The sequence below is a fragment of the Manis javanica genome, chromosome 4 (assembly GCF_040802235.1).
Source record: "Manis javanica isolate MJ-LG chromosome 4, MJ_LKY, whole genome shotgun sequence".
NCBI classification, from domain to species: Eukaryota; Metazoa; Chordata; class Mammalia; order Pholidota; family Manidae; genus Manis; species Manis javanica.
In genome coordinates, this window is record NC_133159.1 from 170970818 (window position 1) to 170987678 (window position 16861).

Sequence of the window (16861 nt, forward strand, 5' to 3'; positions counted from 1 at the left end):
GAAAGGAAATCACAGAAGTCATTTTCTTAATAAGGAATATTTTTAAGGACACATCCACTTAGGCTGCTGCCATTGTTGAATTCCCAGGAAGCCGGCAGGCCTGTTGTCATAGCAACCATGTGGGATCCGTGACCTGTGAGCACTTTGCCCGATGTGGAAAATACAACGTGCTTGCTTTTCTCATCTTGAGAATTACACACCTCTAGTATCCTGCGGTGCTGTTTTCTTTACAGCTAACCAAGTTTCCCCCAGTTTCCCCCATTTGTTCACTAGCTGCTGACACATCTTAGGCTGGCTGACCCAAGGTTATGAGGCTGAGGCAGAACTGCTGGTCTTACCCGCTAAATAGGGCCTGGGAAGTCTGCTGTGCTTAGATTTCCTCAGCTGCTCAGAGGGCAGTCTTAGTCAGGACCCAGGACCAAAAACCCACCCTTAGCTTTTCCATCTGCAAAAAGACGGTCCTTCTCTCACCAGGGCGCTGACAGTACACTTTTGTCTGATGCCCACCTTGGAGGAAGGCCTGACGTGAGCGGATACGGACTAGCATGTTATTGTTAGAGTGCTTCTGGCTCTCAGTAATTTTTTGAAACCTATATCCCTCTCCTGCTAGGAATGTTCCCTTTGGTATCAACACCGTGCTGGCTGTATGAGTTGGCCGTGGCAGGGGCAGGAACCACAGGAACTCCTGGGTGCTGTCAAGGGAGATGGTTTTCCCGACTGTCAGCAATATTGCTTAGAAGTGGGGAATTCTCTGCTGCTAAGAGAGCAGAGTAGATATGAAATGGGCTTGGACCCATGCAAGCCCGAAGAGATGGCAGGAGTCACACAGACCTTGAGACACCCTTGCCTTCTTGCTTTTGGTGCCCTGGTGATTCCATAAAACCAAGGAACAATTGGGAGCATAAAGGGGTAACCTGATCTTTAAGTCCATCAGAAAATAAATTAAGATGCAGACACATTCCTAACTACCCTGTGCAGGTGTTCCTGGCGTCTTTTATTTGTGAATCTTGACTGCCCTCTTGTGGTGTTTAATTTCTAGACGCCTACATTTTGACTGGACTCTTAACAGAAACGTCAAAGGTTCACATGCCTGGCCAACAGAGATGAAGTTTCTATAAATGCTGCAAAATACCAAGAACAAGACACAGACGGTATCTTCCCAGCTACATCCTTATAGGAAGATGACTCAGATCTCTAATGTGAGAGCAGGCTTTTGCAAAATGCCAACAGATTATGTACTAATGCCGGAAGTGTGTTTTATAGTCTCTGTGTGATTTCTAGTAAACAAAATCCTGACCTGTTCTAGACCTGTCTCCTAAATCTCTTCCCAAACCTTGGACTGAGCCCAGATTTTGCAAGTCAGAGTTGCACGAAGTGGGGAAAGGGGGGCAGTGAGGGGTGCAAGGGCCCTGGGGTAGTCTGAGAGAGCCCCCGTGTTTATTTAGAGGTAGAAACACACAGAAAAACCTGGGAAATAATGAGAAATGGCAATAGTTGCATGAGGGCCGAATTCAGTGAAAAAGCCGCCACCGGGGAAATCCAATTGGAGCTAAATGATCACAGAACAGCAGCTCCTGAAATCAATCGAGAAAGAAAAGAAAACACTCCACAACTGAACCATAACTAGTAACAAAGCCCAGATCCCTGGGTGAAAGTTCCAGACACTTTCCTGCATAGCTTGTGGCTGCTGCAGGAAAGGTGAGCAGGACTGGGCACGAAAGGGGCTTGACCCTGCAACTGCACGGCAGTAAAAACAGAAAAAAATGATCCTTTCCCCCAAATCCTGGACACATTTGCTCAATTACTCAATTTAAGCTTGTCTCTAATTGACAGCGGCAAGCATTTTGAAAGTGGGGCCGACTGTAATTAAATTTAGCACAAAATTTCCATGACCATTGATTTCATCCTATCTCCACTGAGCATTTTAAACCACACCAGTTTTTAAAAAGGAGGTACCTGATTACAGCTCAATGGGCCACCCACTTCCCAGACTGGTGGCAGCTGCACTGTCCTGGGTTATTCTCTGGGCTGCCAATGGTGAAGAGCATGGGATTCGAGTCCACCACATATGGACAGGAAAAATCAGTTACAGTGCCATTGGCTTCCCCAAGGTCTCAGTTTCTTGGTCCATAAAATGGACTAAAACTCCCTACCTCCTCCTGTGCAGAGAGCCCTCCATTCCTACAGTGACCAGGGTGCAGCCAGAGCTCAGTCACTGCTGCCAGGCTGTTACATCAGAAAGAGATTCATGACAGGAAAGGGGCAGAGATGTAGCACAGGGACAAGCAGGGCCTCTTGCAAACAAGAGGTGAGATGGGGGTGTCCCAGCCCCCAGGGGACTTGGCTGAGCAGTCCACAGGCACCCTGCTGTTAAAGCTGGTCTCCAGGGCAGGAGGGGGCCTTTGAGGAGCTCTGGCAGAGGGTGTGTGAGGCTGAGATTTGGGGTCGGGTCAGGGGGTAGGATGTTCCCTGCCTCTGAAGTGGATGGAGGTCTTGTGTCAACAGGCCAGGAAGAGCCAGTAAAACTTAATCAATTACTGTGACCCTAAAGGTACCCACAGACTGCCAGGGCCTAGGAAAATGTGGGCTGCAAAAGGAAGCCCCATAGCAAGGGGGAGGCCATGCCCTACCCCCAGCAGACAGTCCTGTGCACATCTGGCTGCCCACCCGTGGCCACTGGCGAGGGTCCTTCCTGCGTGTTCTTTTCCAGCCTGCCAACAGGAAAGGTCCCTGGGGGTCAGCCAGGGAATGATGACTGACAAGCATAATTTCAGAAAAAGCCACAACTGGAAGATTAGTTCATGAACAGGTGAGCAATGCCACTCTGGGAAGAGGTGCAAGCCCACGATGGCGCTGCATTTTCATGGTGGGGGTCAGGGTGAATTTCCCGCATGTAGGGACAGTTCTGTTCTCAGGTAGAGCTACTGTGTTTCTTGTTCTAAGACCCGCAGCAAAAGGCATGGGAAACATCAAAAACACGCACCCACACAAAGCATGTTAGAAAAGGGGCTTTGTGGACACCTCTCGACTCTGTTGTGTAGTGAACTCAGGGTGGCCTCACTTCCCTGCTGCAGGCGGGGTTGGGGGGGCGGCACTATTCCTCTATGTTGGGCCCTTCGTCTAATGCACAAGCGGGGTCTCCCCTCCCGGAAGCCATGACTGGTTTAGAAAGCATGACAAACGGTTCACTTTGACTTTAGTGGTGGATTTGCAGTAAGCGTGGGGTGCAGAGGCCCTCCTGTTAGGTGAGACCCCTACTCCGTAATACCTGGGGGTGGGAAGGAGGGAGGATGCTGAGAACAGCACCACAAGCAATATCTACCAGCCCAGCACTGTTCTGGGCATTGTTTACACAGGTCCCCCCAATATCTGAAAGTAGAGCTTTCCTATGAAACCCTTCATAAGCCAAAATGGCATAAAGTGAAGAAGCAATTCTCATTAATTTACACAGAAATTTTTTTGAGCTTTCCTAGACAATAACCTCTCTTAGGCTCTTCTGATTGCTTAGGACACATCTTGCTAACGGAGGCACAGAATAAATGGAGACCAGGCGCAAGGCCCAGAGGCTCACAGACACAGCCCCCAGCTCTGGCAGCTGAATGCCAAGGGGGGTTTCCGGGGCCCCTCTCCTGCTCAGGCTCCGCGCTGCCTCGGAAAGGACTCCCAGCCAAACCCAGGCTAACTATTCTTTTTGCTTTCACCCTTCTTTGTAAAAATGGAAATCCCCTTTGGGTTTATTTAGCTTAGTGAAAACAGGTACTAACGTAGGTCTTTTATAAAAGCAAAGTGGAGTAACACACACGTTCACAAAGTGGCCGGTAGCTGTACTTGCTCATTTAAGCCTTCCAACACTGAAGCTGGTACTTTAATCATCTCCATTGTAAAGAAGGACAAACTGACAAGGGAGATGAGCTGAGCGGCCCAAAGCCATTCGGACGGACAGGTGGAGGTGGCGGAGCTGGGACCCAGGCTCAGATGTGTGGCGCCTAAGCGCTGTGCTGCCTCCGTGGAGCGGCAGGACGAGGGCCGTGTTGCCGCAGGCGCAGGGAGAGGGCAGTCCTCAAGGGGGTGACGGCCCCTCACTGTAGGTGGGAGGGGTCAAGGCTTACCTGCCGAGGGGGTGGGGGGCCCAGGAACGGAAATGCTTCGCCCTCATCCTTTCCTTGTTTACTTCCTTATTTTCCTTTCCAGCCACATCTGAGATTTGCACCAGCACCAAGGTTTTCCTAAACGTTGTGAATATGGCTCCTTAATATGTATACTACTTCTCCCTGGAACACCCAGGCATCCAACCCTACAACAAAGACAAAACGCCACACCGCCCGGGCATGTCACGCCGCACAGGCTCAAGACGTTTGGGTCGTAACTAGGATCTGAGGACCCAAGTGTGAACTCATGTCGTCGGGACTCCTCTGAACGAGCAGAGCTGTAAGATGATGGGTGACGTAGCTGCTTCTCAGCAGGAGCTGTCTCCGCGTCCTGCAACGATCAAGAGACGTCTCCCTACTCCGAGGACGCGGGACGTTTTTACTCAGAGGGAAGAGATTGTTCGGCGGCACAGTGTATTCAAGCGTGGCCGACTTCTGAAGATGTCTCTCCACAGTGAACACGCTGCATGGAGGGACAGGGTTTCAAAGAACGAACAAGAGAAGCGCAGCAACAAGAGGAAGGCTGAAAGGCAGAAGTTTCCGCATATGATGGTTCCACACTCTGTGAGACTTGTCAAGTCTCAAAGAATATTTTTTTTCTTTCCCATTTCCAACAACCCTGGATCACTAATCTTGAGACCCTTTGGAGGACATATCTGTAGTGTCAGGTGCAAGTTCTAGAGATGAGAAACTTCAAGAACACTGTTTATTTGGTGTTTTCTTTAGTACAGTGTTCTTTAGAGTGTTATATATTGACTCTAGCTTAGGGTAGGGGGTGGCATTTTCCCTTACAAATTCTTTACCCAAGTATTTGAGGTTATAAATTTTCCAGTTGGTTCCAATATGTATTTGCTGTAACTATCTAGAGCTGATTGTAATAATTAACAAAGGGAATACATTGGGAGCACAGCTGGTACATGACACTAGCCAACTCCCCCAAAAAAGAGTGGTATTATCAGAAATGACTATGGAGTAGGTTTTTGAAATAATTTACATGCAAGTTGCAAAATTTCATTTGATAGTTTGGGGGCAGAATGGTTGATTACATTATGACAAGTGAGTTTGAAAAAAATTAAAAATGAAAGAGATGAAATGTAGTGAGCAGTATTAAGCCAGGCATTAAGAACATCAGAAAAATTTGATGATTTCAGAGCATGATGTATTACACTACATCTTCCATACAAAAGCACACACAGTGTAAGTACACCATATTGATTGTATGCTAATGTAGATGTCTATATAAAATTGCAAATAAGTCAAAACATGATTAGATATATATTAACAGAAAGGAACATGTGTTGTTAATTTAAAGATGCACTCTTTCTGTTCCTTTGATGCTTTCAAAACAGACTTGAACCCATCTTTTAGTCACCGATAGGGGATTTCCTATTTCCCTGAACCACATCTGAAGAGTGGGTAAGTCTGGTGTACTGTCTGGGTGACTGATACCGAAGCATTTCTCCTCCCTGGAGGGCTGGAGGCCACGGGGACAGGAACACACAGACTAGGACACAGTAGGCAGAGAACACACAGTGCATCCTTAAGAGTGGAGAGCATAGCTGGAGGGTCAGGCCTGGGAGCCACGAACACCAGGGCAGGCATTTTTGTGTAAGGAAAGATGGAAGAGGACAGAGTGGAGGAAGGACTAACTTTAAGGAGTGGACATGAAATCCCTGTAAGAGATGGGGGGAGAAACACTGCCGGGTTAGTGGGGGACATGCTGGATTGCACAGGAAAACCATCACACCATGAGAAAGATACAGATGGAGCACAACACACCAGAGGTCCCTTGTACAGTGCAGCCAGAAAGCACGGGGGACAGAGAGCCTAGGACACAGCGTGAAGGCAGGGAGAGAAGGCAGGCAGGCCTTCAGGTGGGCACCGCTGCAGGGGCTTGCCAGCTGCAGGTGTGATGTGGCCCCTGAAAGGGTGGGAATGAACTCTTTCTTGTTGCATGAGTGGTAAAAGGGCTAATGTCAGACCACATGAAACCATGACCTCTCTGTCTGCTTTCTCGTGGCATTTATGTGGCCAGACATGACATCACATTGAACAGCTCCACCACATTCAAGTATGTTTCTTTTGCTTTCGGCCAATCCGTATGATGGAGTAAGGGGGTATCTGGCTATCAAGTGTTTGAGGTGGTACACAGCTAGTTACTTGGTAATTTTACACACAGGTCATCATTAATCAATAAATTAGAATAAAACCAAACCCACTTACTATTAAAACTGTTTGTAACAAAATTTTTTTTTCTTGAGAATTCAGAAGGCTCTTCAGTCTCCTGAAGAACCCACCATCACTGGTGAAACATTAATTGCTTGGGCAGCTGGTTAACCAAGTTCTGGCTGACTGAATGCCAGGTAACCAGGTATTTGCTCTTCAGCATACATTTCACTTTTCAGCTTCTGTCTTAAAAAACCATCATGACTGGACTTTACTGTCTCAGTACTAATGTGAGAAAAATAAGTCGAAACTATCTGAACAGAGGATTCTATACAAGGAGTCATGAGATGAATCCTACAAGTCTAGACAGAATGTGAATCCGTTTCTGGGAGAAAATTGGAGAGAGGCTGGTTTTTGAAGCCCAATTCCACAGCCTGAAAGGGTCACAACACCCTGAGCCTGAACTGAGAGGAGATCAGAGACAGACACAATATACTTTGTACTTGGAAGGCTTTGTCTACTAAGATAGATAACTGGTCAATTCATGAATTTCACATCTCTTTGAATAGGTATGGACAGATTATCTTCTATTACATTTTATAATTCTGGTCCTTTAAATCTGTAATCACAAATCTATTTATAATTGCTCTCCAAATAGGCCATTTTATTCCAATTCCAAAAGCTCTATTTTCAGCTAGAGATCTTAATCCACATCAAGATTAAAGAGAACTAACAATAGCAAAAAACATCCTTATTGAAATCTTGGTGTTGGAAAGACCCTTAGAGGAAATTTAATCTGGCATTTCTCTTGCACTTTCTTATAGAGTTGCCCAATCTTTGAATACCTCTAGGTATAGAGGACTCTGGATTGGCTAGGATGCCCTGAGAAGTACGTGGCATGGCTTCAGAAGGGTCCCATGTCCAGCTTCCACCAGCAATAGGTCACCTGCTTCTGTAGGCCGAAAAAAATCCTCTAGCAGAGACAATGGCCGTGAGTTCAGACATGACACACCACCCATCTCTCCATTTGAAAAAGGAAGATCAAAGAAAGGCTTATGAAGTGCATCAGCCAGATGCCCCAAACACCTCTCCCTCTACCCGTGCAGGAGAGCTCTGAGGGGCCACCTGAGACCTTGCACCTGATGTTGGGATGGGAGATGAGGAAGCCAACACTGGGCAGAGTGCAGGCGGTACATGTCAGGCAGCAGCCACTGCCGGGGTGCCGACTAACTGGTTCTCAGTTCAGGGCTGAAGACACAACAGCCACCGAATTCATTGAGTTTCCTCAACAATGACAGTTGGCGCCCCCTCCCCCAGCCCCAGGGCTGGCTTAATGAGCTGGGAAAAGCCACAGTCCCTTGCACATCAAGGCAACGGTCTGAAAGGGCAGAGACCTCATCCAGGAAAACAAACAAACACAAAACCTATCATAAACCTAAAATTCATCAAATACCCATGAGTACCCCAGCCACCAGTTCCTGGGCCTCTTTTGGGGTGTGAGATTCTGCATTTTTAATAAGCTTCCAGATGATGTAGATCCTGGTGGCCCCCGTACCATACTTGGAGTTGCAAGGACATGGAGCGACCAGGGTGGTCACCACTTTGATATTTAGGCTACCCAGGGAATTCAGAATCCTTGGGACTGACCTCTCTAGGGACCGCCGATCCTGGTAGGACATGTTCCTTGGGAAAAAGAGCAAGCAGCTTTCTGTGTGTCACCCTTATTCTGGGCATTGCTTTTAGGGGGCCTTAGCTCCTTAGGTGTTTGAGATAGAACCGTAAAGACCTGTGCCACTGCTTAGTTACCAATGGACACTGGCTCTATCCTCCCTGAAGACCGAGGGAATTACCTGCGGGTACCAGGGCCTGGGTACCTGAGGACAGCTGCTTCTGGTGCTTAAACACTCGGCTTGGCCTCTTTATTCAACCAGCAACATCCACCCACAAAGCCACCCGCAGAGCTACAAACACAAGGCTTTTTGTGTCATTTCAGGAATCCATGAGAATGGAACAGACAGCCCACATGTACAAATTCTTTTTTTGGTTTCCCAGCCAAAGTATTTCCATAAGATAAACTGAAAACATGTTGCCAGCACTATGATATAAATGCACTTACCCACTCTTGCGCCCTAAGAAAAAAGTCTGAGAAGTTGCTTTCAGAAGCTTCGAGTTGATTAGTTGAGTGGCAACGTTAACCTCCATTGACAATGATCTAATGAATTGTGAAATAATTTCTAACACTACACCTTGTCCTGTTTCAGTTTAAGACTTGGCATCTAAGACAGAGCTGAAGTACAAAGGTTAAAACATCTCTTTCAACTCATGCTCATTTTATAGATCCCCCCCCCCTTAATATCACACAATTCAGAAAGTAATGAAGTAAGCTATTTGGGGACCAAAAGAAAGAATCCATATTGGGGCACATTGATTTTCTGTTTTGTGTCTAAAAGGTCGTTGGAAAGTACTCAGGTTTCCATAGTAACAGTAGCCGGTCTGATTACATCAACAAATAGCTACAATTTATCTGAGGATCTCCAGTGAACTATTTCTTTTTCTTCCCCATCCGGAGAAGAACATTCTGAATTAGATAAAGTCTTCAAAGACAATAGAGGCTTTTGGGAAACCCAATTTCAACAACAGTAAAGAGAAAAATGCTTGCCTGCTCTTTCCACATACAACCTAGCAACAGAGACTTGTTTATGTTGATTTGAGTATTGTAACTGTAATAGTAAGTGCATCACATTAATTTGTTAATCAGTAATAGGGATAATCTCAAAATGTTTGCCTGGAATAAAAAAAAAAAGATATATCTCATCCTAAGGCAAGTTGTAGAGTCTCCAGGGTGATACTTTTAGAAGTTTCTGGAACCCTATCACCAACCCCACAAAGCAGCTATTCTAACAGACCATAGTAGTCGATTTTATTTTGACTTGTTTTAGGTTAGATCCTGATATGGTTCTGAATGATCACAAATATAAAAACTGTGAAATATGTGGACATGATATATTATTATTTTGACAGAAGCCATTACTAATCCAGCTTTAGATTCTGACCAATGAATATTTTGTAGAATCCATTCAAGTCTTTCAAATAAAATATTTCAGCCATGAATATTTCATGACATCATGAAATTGGTGTCATCTAGTTCCAAAATTTGTAAAGATTCATGTATATGATGGGTTCACTGCCATTAGGTGACGCACTTAGTATAGTCTGAGAGGTAGAACAACTTTGTCTAGAAGGCAGGGCCAGATGACTTCTCCAGACCTTCACTCCCACAGACCTCTGGCCTTCTGCTCAGAGCCTTCCAACTAGTCAGAAAATCTCAATGTACTGATTTCATCGTGACTTCTGGGACTATTAATAAAAATGTGTATTACTAAATTATTAGGTAACTCAAATATTATCCCAGCTTTGTTACATACTCATCTCTAATATAGTTATTTAGCCAGGCAAAAAAATATCCTTACCTGAGGCAGTGACATGCCCAGAATCTTGGGAGAATCCACTTTCTGAAATCCAGCTTTCTTGGAAACACACGATTTATAAGTCCAGGAAAAATATATTAGCAAGTCATGGGTTTTGCATTTCAGTCCCTACCCTACAGCAAGCTATTTTTCTTCATTGGGAGGAATGTTCTAGAGTAACCCTGTCCAACAGAAATACAATGAGAGCTACATACAAAATTTTAACTTTTCTAGTAACCTCATTAAAAACAGGTGAAATTAACTTCAAAAATGTTAATACTAATACATAAAAGAATACCACATAAAATAGATTTGTTAAATATATATTTAACTCAATATATCCAAAATACTTCAACATATAATAGAAAAATTATGAGATATTTAAAATTCTTTGTACTGAGTCTTTGAAACCCAGTGTGTATTTCATGCTTATAACATGTCTATATTCAGACTGACCACATTTTGTGTGTTTAGTAGACACCCGTGACCAGTGGCTACTGAATTGGACAGTGCAGCTCCAGAAAATTTTCAAGGTCAGGGAGAACACAGCTATTTGCTCTTTGGAATTTAGGATTATATAAATATTTAGACTATGTACTCAAACCATGAGAGATGATAGGCTTGTTTCCTGTGGGCCAACCAATCCAGTGGGCAGAAGAGCTTCGGGCCTTCCTTGACCATCTGAAGACAAAGGCCGGGGGGGTATGGTAAGTCAGTTGGAGGAAATGATGGTCTGTGATGGGGGGAGGGAATGAGAATTATCATGAAGGTCAACTTGAGGGTCTGGGACAGAGCAGAGTTGTCTGAGGCACGGTCTAGCCAAGGGTGGCATCATCTGTCAGAGGGCAGATCCCACGGAGGGGCCACGCCACGTCAGGTAAGCATTGAAGTTTGAACAACCTTGAAATGCCTCCTGTGTGCCATGTGCCATGGGAAACCGAGCCCCAAGCACATAGGGATTGAGAAGCCTGCTTGCTGAAAGTATCGTCAAGACGGGAGAATTAGAGGTAAGTGTCAGGCTCTAGGAGCTGTGAATGTTGGAGCAATCCATCTGTGGGGCCGCTCTCAGGACTGATTCCTAGACATAATTTCCCAAAACAGGGTTCTGAAGAGCTGATGCTTCCCAGTAGCTCCCTTTTTCTTATATAAATACAGTCTCAGGTTATAAGTTTTCATAAATGTGGGCCCCAAATCTGAGAAAGTCTATTTTATATGATCAACAATGATAAAAGTGAAAAAGATAGTCATAGCTAATATGGAGCACTTACTATACACTAGGTTAAGCAACTTAAAAAACTGAACCAATTGAATCCTCACAGCAATCCCATGCAGTAGATCCTATTAACATCCCCATTTCATAAACAAGCTGACTAAACATCAGAGCATTTAAGAAACTTATCCACAGTTGCTGCTAGTCAGTGGTAGAGCCAGGATGTGGAACTATGGTAACTATTCCAAACGACTTTTTCTGTCTAGAATACCATGCTGAAACATTGAGTAACTTGCCCAAATTCACAACTGGGATGGAGACGAGCCAGGATTTGAACCCAACAGCATCCCACCTCCTGCCCCGGGGATGGGACAGGGTGGGAGGGGGTAGTCACGACCTCTCCACAAGAGCGCTTGCTGTATTTCACACTTGATCATAATCTCTCTCTTCATAGAACTTTACATGTATTCCCTAGAGAGAGCTCACACAGGTTTCAAGGCACACTGAAATTTAAATACGTTCATCTTGTTTTCTTGAATCCTGCCATTCCAAAGAGTTTTTATGACACATCAACTACTAGCTTTCTAATGGGACATGACTTCCCATTATTTTCTGACAAAAGAAATATTCCACTGTAGACAAAGCTCAAAGCATGCTGCCCCTCCTAGCTGTCTTAATTCTGCTATGAATGTGTCTGTTTTTGCTTTTCAACTTTTACAAAAAATAGATTAGATTTTAACTTACCCTGGAGTGGAGGAACAGTGGGTGGCAAGAATAGAAAAAAAGGCTCAGGTGCTTTTAGCTTCTTGCTTTGTTCTAGTTTTTAAATTATCTAAAACAAATGATGAGAACAATGAAGAGCCTCTACAATCAGGCAGGAAAGAATTCTGTAACCTCATTTAAGGAAAGCTGCTTGACATTCTAATACCAGAACCTCCAAGAACTGCCAACAACATGTGGAAGACAGAAGCAAGTCCGTAAGTAGAGATGGGTTCACTGAAAGACCATTTGTGGCTAAAAGTCATCAAAATACAAATCAGAAGTGGTGATTATGATGCTGGAGCAAAACAAGAGAATTTAGGTTTTAATTTGTTAGATATTGAAATACAGAATGTAGAGAGGGAAGACGTGAGCCTCCATGGCCCCCCACGCTGTTGGCCCCAGGGAGCCGGGTCCAAGGCCATCAGCCCTTCTGGCTCCATTTCTCCATGGGCAGCAGGGTTGGGGAAGGAGGTCTGGTTAGAATTAATTGCCCGAAGCACAGGAAAGACCCTGCACTGAGGAGAAGGGGGGTGGCTGGGGCGGGGATGCGACCCGGGAAGGGAAGCAGCTGGTCCTGGGCCGTCTCACTGTTCTGGACCGGAAACCTCCTCCTGTTTCCTTGATTCTAGGACAACCCCAACTCTGGAGGTAGAAGTGGCCCAAACGGCTCAGGGGAAAAATCTGCTGACTGATAAACACAACACAAAAATGCCCATGCTCGCCAACAGCCATGGAAATGGACAAGACAAATGATAATCGGTTCTGGAGATGTTTTAAATGAGGAAAAGGTGGTCAGAAGACACTTTTCTTCCAATTGGAAAGCTGAATGCCATGCCTAAGTCCCTAGGCATAGCTCAAGATGTGAATGATTCCGATTCCAGATTGTATAAAAGATCAAAATAGCAACATGACACCAACAGAAATACTGGGCTTCCCTGTGAAAGGGATCAGTTAAGTCAATGTGTCCTTTCTGTCATTAAGAAATCATGAGGTGCTACTATCCTTATGTTCATATTGCTTGTGTACATGTGTGGTGTGGTTTATATTAAACACCTTCCAATCACTTTTGATTCTTCAGCGAGGGCCCTAAGCCAAACCACGGCACTGAGAGATGTGAGTGCAGGCAGACCCCTCAGTGTGAGCCTCTGTTGACTCCCGACAGCCACTGAAATCCTGTTTCGTCCAGATCACCTGATCCATGGCCAGTTACACTGGCCAGTTACATGGCCCAATTTACAAACACATTATGTTCCAGAAATCCATCTCAATGTAAATGAAGATATGTTTTCCCATATAAACAATGTTGGAAATGGTGATAGAGTTTTCACAAATGCCTCTATTTCCTAATATGGGTGGACAACAGGGCATAGAACATGCCCACTATATGGAGCATGATTTCAGCATGCAAATTCATTCTTTTTCAGGGGAGCTCCAGAGGTTAAAAAACAGGGCCCTCTATAACCCACTTTCTGCAATGAGACATATGAGGGGTGATGATAGCACTAACATTTGTATAACCAGCAGGCTTTTAGGATTTTTCTATTGACTGCTTAATTTAATCTTTAAAACAAAACTATTAAGGAAATACTGCTATTATTCCCACTTAACAGTGAAAGACATGCACAGGGAGGTCATGGGTTGTATCTGATTCTAGAATCCAGGGGCTAAACCAGGGGCTGGTAAACTATGGCCCACAGGCCAACCATGGTCTGCCACCTGGTTTTGTAAATAATGGTTTATTAGAACAGAACCATGTGCATTTCTTTACATCTTGTCGGTGGCTGCTTTTGTGCTATAAAGACAGAGTCGAGCCATTGTGACACAGACCCTATTGGCCTGCAAAATCTAAAATACTTATTAAGTGACCCTTTATAGAAAGTTTGCTGAGCAAGGGCTAAGCCATCCCCTGGCCCACCTCTAAGGGAAGGCAAACCCCTTTCTCTGTTCTCTGACTCTGGCCAACAGCCGTGCTCCGGGCAGTGGGGGCCCAGACAGGGCAGGAAGGAACAGAAATCTTGGATGTCCTCAGCAGCGAGGGGAGGTCCAGGGCAACTGCTGACCAGCACAAGGGGTTGTATGTTTATTTCTCAATAAGCTTCCTGCCTGAATCCCAAAAAGATTTCATGCAGAGCCCATAGGTACAGAACATAAGCTCTACGGACAGGAGGGACTGTTTACTTTATTTACTGCCGGAACATTATTATTGAACGTGTGAGCAAATACATACTTCATGTTTGTGAAGCGGGGACCACGTGTACTTGACTTGAAGACAAACGTGGTACAGGTTAAAGGCCCACAGGTGCACTGTATCCATGAATATGGAGGACAAGATTCTGGTCTTTTAGGCTGATGACCTGCTCTGGTGGGACAAAGCATTGCAGGCTAAGGTAATTCACAGCCAGCCCAGATTTCCTGTGGCTCCTAAGAGCTTCACTCATTGATCATTCTGTTTGTCAAGATTCTAGACGCAAGAATAGATTTGAGATTTTTTTCCATGTTATTATCAAAAGTTTGACTACGTAGTGGGAGAGTTGTAAATGCTCATTTGTTTTGATTTTTCGTTCACGAGATTGAATGGCTTTTGATTTCTGGGGAAGGATTTGAACACCGCATTTAGTTAACTCTTTCTAGAAAAACAGCTGGACGTGGAAAGACTTACCCTGTTAACTAGATGTACGATCCCACTGAGTCATGCTTGTTCCTAAAAGGACTAATGATCATGTTATGTTTCATCCAATCATGATTCACCACCAAATTTTAAATTTAAAAAAAAAGGCACTTGGCTGAATCAGACTGTTACCAGAGGGTGGGAAAGTATCTATGGAGAGTGGGTGGGGGAAAAGGATGGAAAATGATAGAAAGCAGGCCAGGATGGCAATCACATGGAGAGAAGGGCGCTGGGAGAGTCTGCAGAGACTGGGAAGCAGGGGTACTAGAGCTGCGGACTGAGAGGGAGGAAATGGGGTGGCGGTTAAAGGAGGTTCCCCAAATTGCACCCTGATGCCAACTGGTACCCCGTTTGGGAAAGGCGGTTGCCACCCAATGCTGCTCAGATGTGGACACGGCCTTTCTGCTCCGGCACATGGCTTCCTGACAGCCTGGGGAAGTACCGCGACTTTCATATTTACAGACCTCACCAAAACACCGTTATATGATTGAACCCCTGCCTAAATCAGGTCTGAATATTCCATTTAAAATGTAGGATGACACTGTCATAAAATTTTGAGCATCTTTTTGACACCATCATCTAGCGGCTTTCTGCCCAGTCTTTTGCAGTTGTGCTTTACAAATGCTCTAAGGAGCTAAAATACTCCAGTAAAATTTAGGAAAGCTCAGAGAGCTGACAGGTTTAAAAAAAAGTTGTGGTGTCGTTCATGCAGGTGCTCTGAACACAGAGCTCAGTAAGCTGGTCAGCAGAGGCTCAGCCCCACCACGAAACTGTGCTGAGGTCACCTCTCCCCAGTGTCACCTGCCCTGGGGCCAGCGCTCCACTGCGAAGTGCGTGGCCCCGCCAAGGGGGGGAACAGTATTAGCACAACACACGCAAGGCCTCTAACCAGCCTCTGGAGAGAGATGGGGCACTTCTGGCCCCAAGCCTTCTGACCTGTTTTTCTTTTTTTTTGAGTTTGAAACTCTGACCTTTATAAAAAGCTGGACTCACTGCCCAGAAAAACAGGAAGGTTACTCACCAGGAAGCCGTGGAAATGAACTATACAAAAGTGGGTCAATAATTCTCCATCAGCAAAGCTAAGTCTCAGTTCCAAGAGTGGCACCAGCATGATGCCCCAACACTGCCCCTCCCTCAGATGTGCTCTGTGCCGGCCGTTTTCGGCCACCGATGGCTGAGGCCCTACACTACGGCATGGAATGCAGTCAGGTCCCTTTCAGCTCTTCGGGTCTCTCCTCTGCCTGGGGCATCTGAGGAGTGCTGGCACTCAGTATCCCACCTCCCTCTCGGAGGACTCATCCCTCACGGAGCCGGCAGGACACTGGGGATGGGGCGCCTATCCACCAGCTGTGGGGAAGCAAGTGGAGGAAAAAATAAATATAAAAATAGCGATGACTGGCATAGATATCCGAGATTACCTAAAACCCCAACTTGCATCCTTGCGCCTGAATGCCTGTCTAAATATAAGGCCTCTTTAGAAAGAACTTCATTATTCATATACACAGATATATGTATATGTGTGTTTATATATGTACATATGTGTGTGTATATGTGTACATTATTGTCTTTCCTATTTTTTTCTCTTACAGTTTTTAAGAGCAGAGATTGCAAGGTAGCTGAATCCTACCTTTGTCTAAAGCAATAGATATATTTGACCTACAGAGAGTTCTAAGTTTTAATTAGCCACCAATATAAAAAAAAAAGCCAAAATAAGTCACATAACGATCTGGATTTTTTGTCTTCTTTTGAAGAACCAGAAGATCTGGCAGCACAGGACCCTCATTTGTGTGCGGCAATGATCAACTGGTGCTGAATAGCAGTGGCTGCCACCGTTCTATGGGGTCTATGTTACCAGCTAACCCCAGGCCCCACTGCTCCCTACTGTCTCATCAAAACTGAACTTGCTTATGTTATCTCTATTTATTTCATTTTTTTGCGCTCCTAAGGGCATGGAGGCTCACAGCCTGTGGTCTTAAGTGTTTGCTATCAACATCCATTTTAAACAAATATTAGTATAACACAAACACTCTCAACACTTTTATGTTTTACAACCACTGGAATTAATTCATTTGGGTCTGACCTACACGTTTCTTTGGAACAAAATTTTATTTGGGAGAAGAGAACGGCAGGAGAAAAACAAGACCATCAGGGCCCCATTAGAGCCAATATTTCAGGAACTGTTCTGTATCTATGCACACATACAGGAGTGTACATGTGTATTTCTTCAGGGTAGGGGAATTCTGGGGAATCCTAGTTAGCCTAAAGAAGATCCAAAAAAGAATTAACTACTTACATAGTCTGAAACAACTACTGTATGAATCCCTCAAACAGCCAAAATGCAGGTGATTAGAGAGAGAGAAAAAATTAAAAGTTGTGACCTAGAACATAGTGGGGGTGCTTAGAGAAAACAATGGTCATTAGAGGCTGAGGTGTCTGGTTA

General features: G+C 44.9%; 1 protein-coding gene across 3 annotated transcripts in view; it reads right to left on the reverse strand.

The window, feature by feature from the left end:
- PRKCA (protein kinase C alpha) overlaps positions 1 to 16861 on the reverse strand; it is a 402290-nt gene that overhangs the window by 73424 nt on the left and 312005 nt on the right. The gene's annotated exons all lie outside the window — the stretch shown is intronic.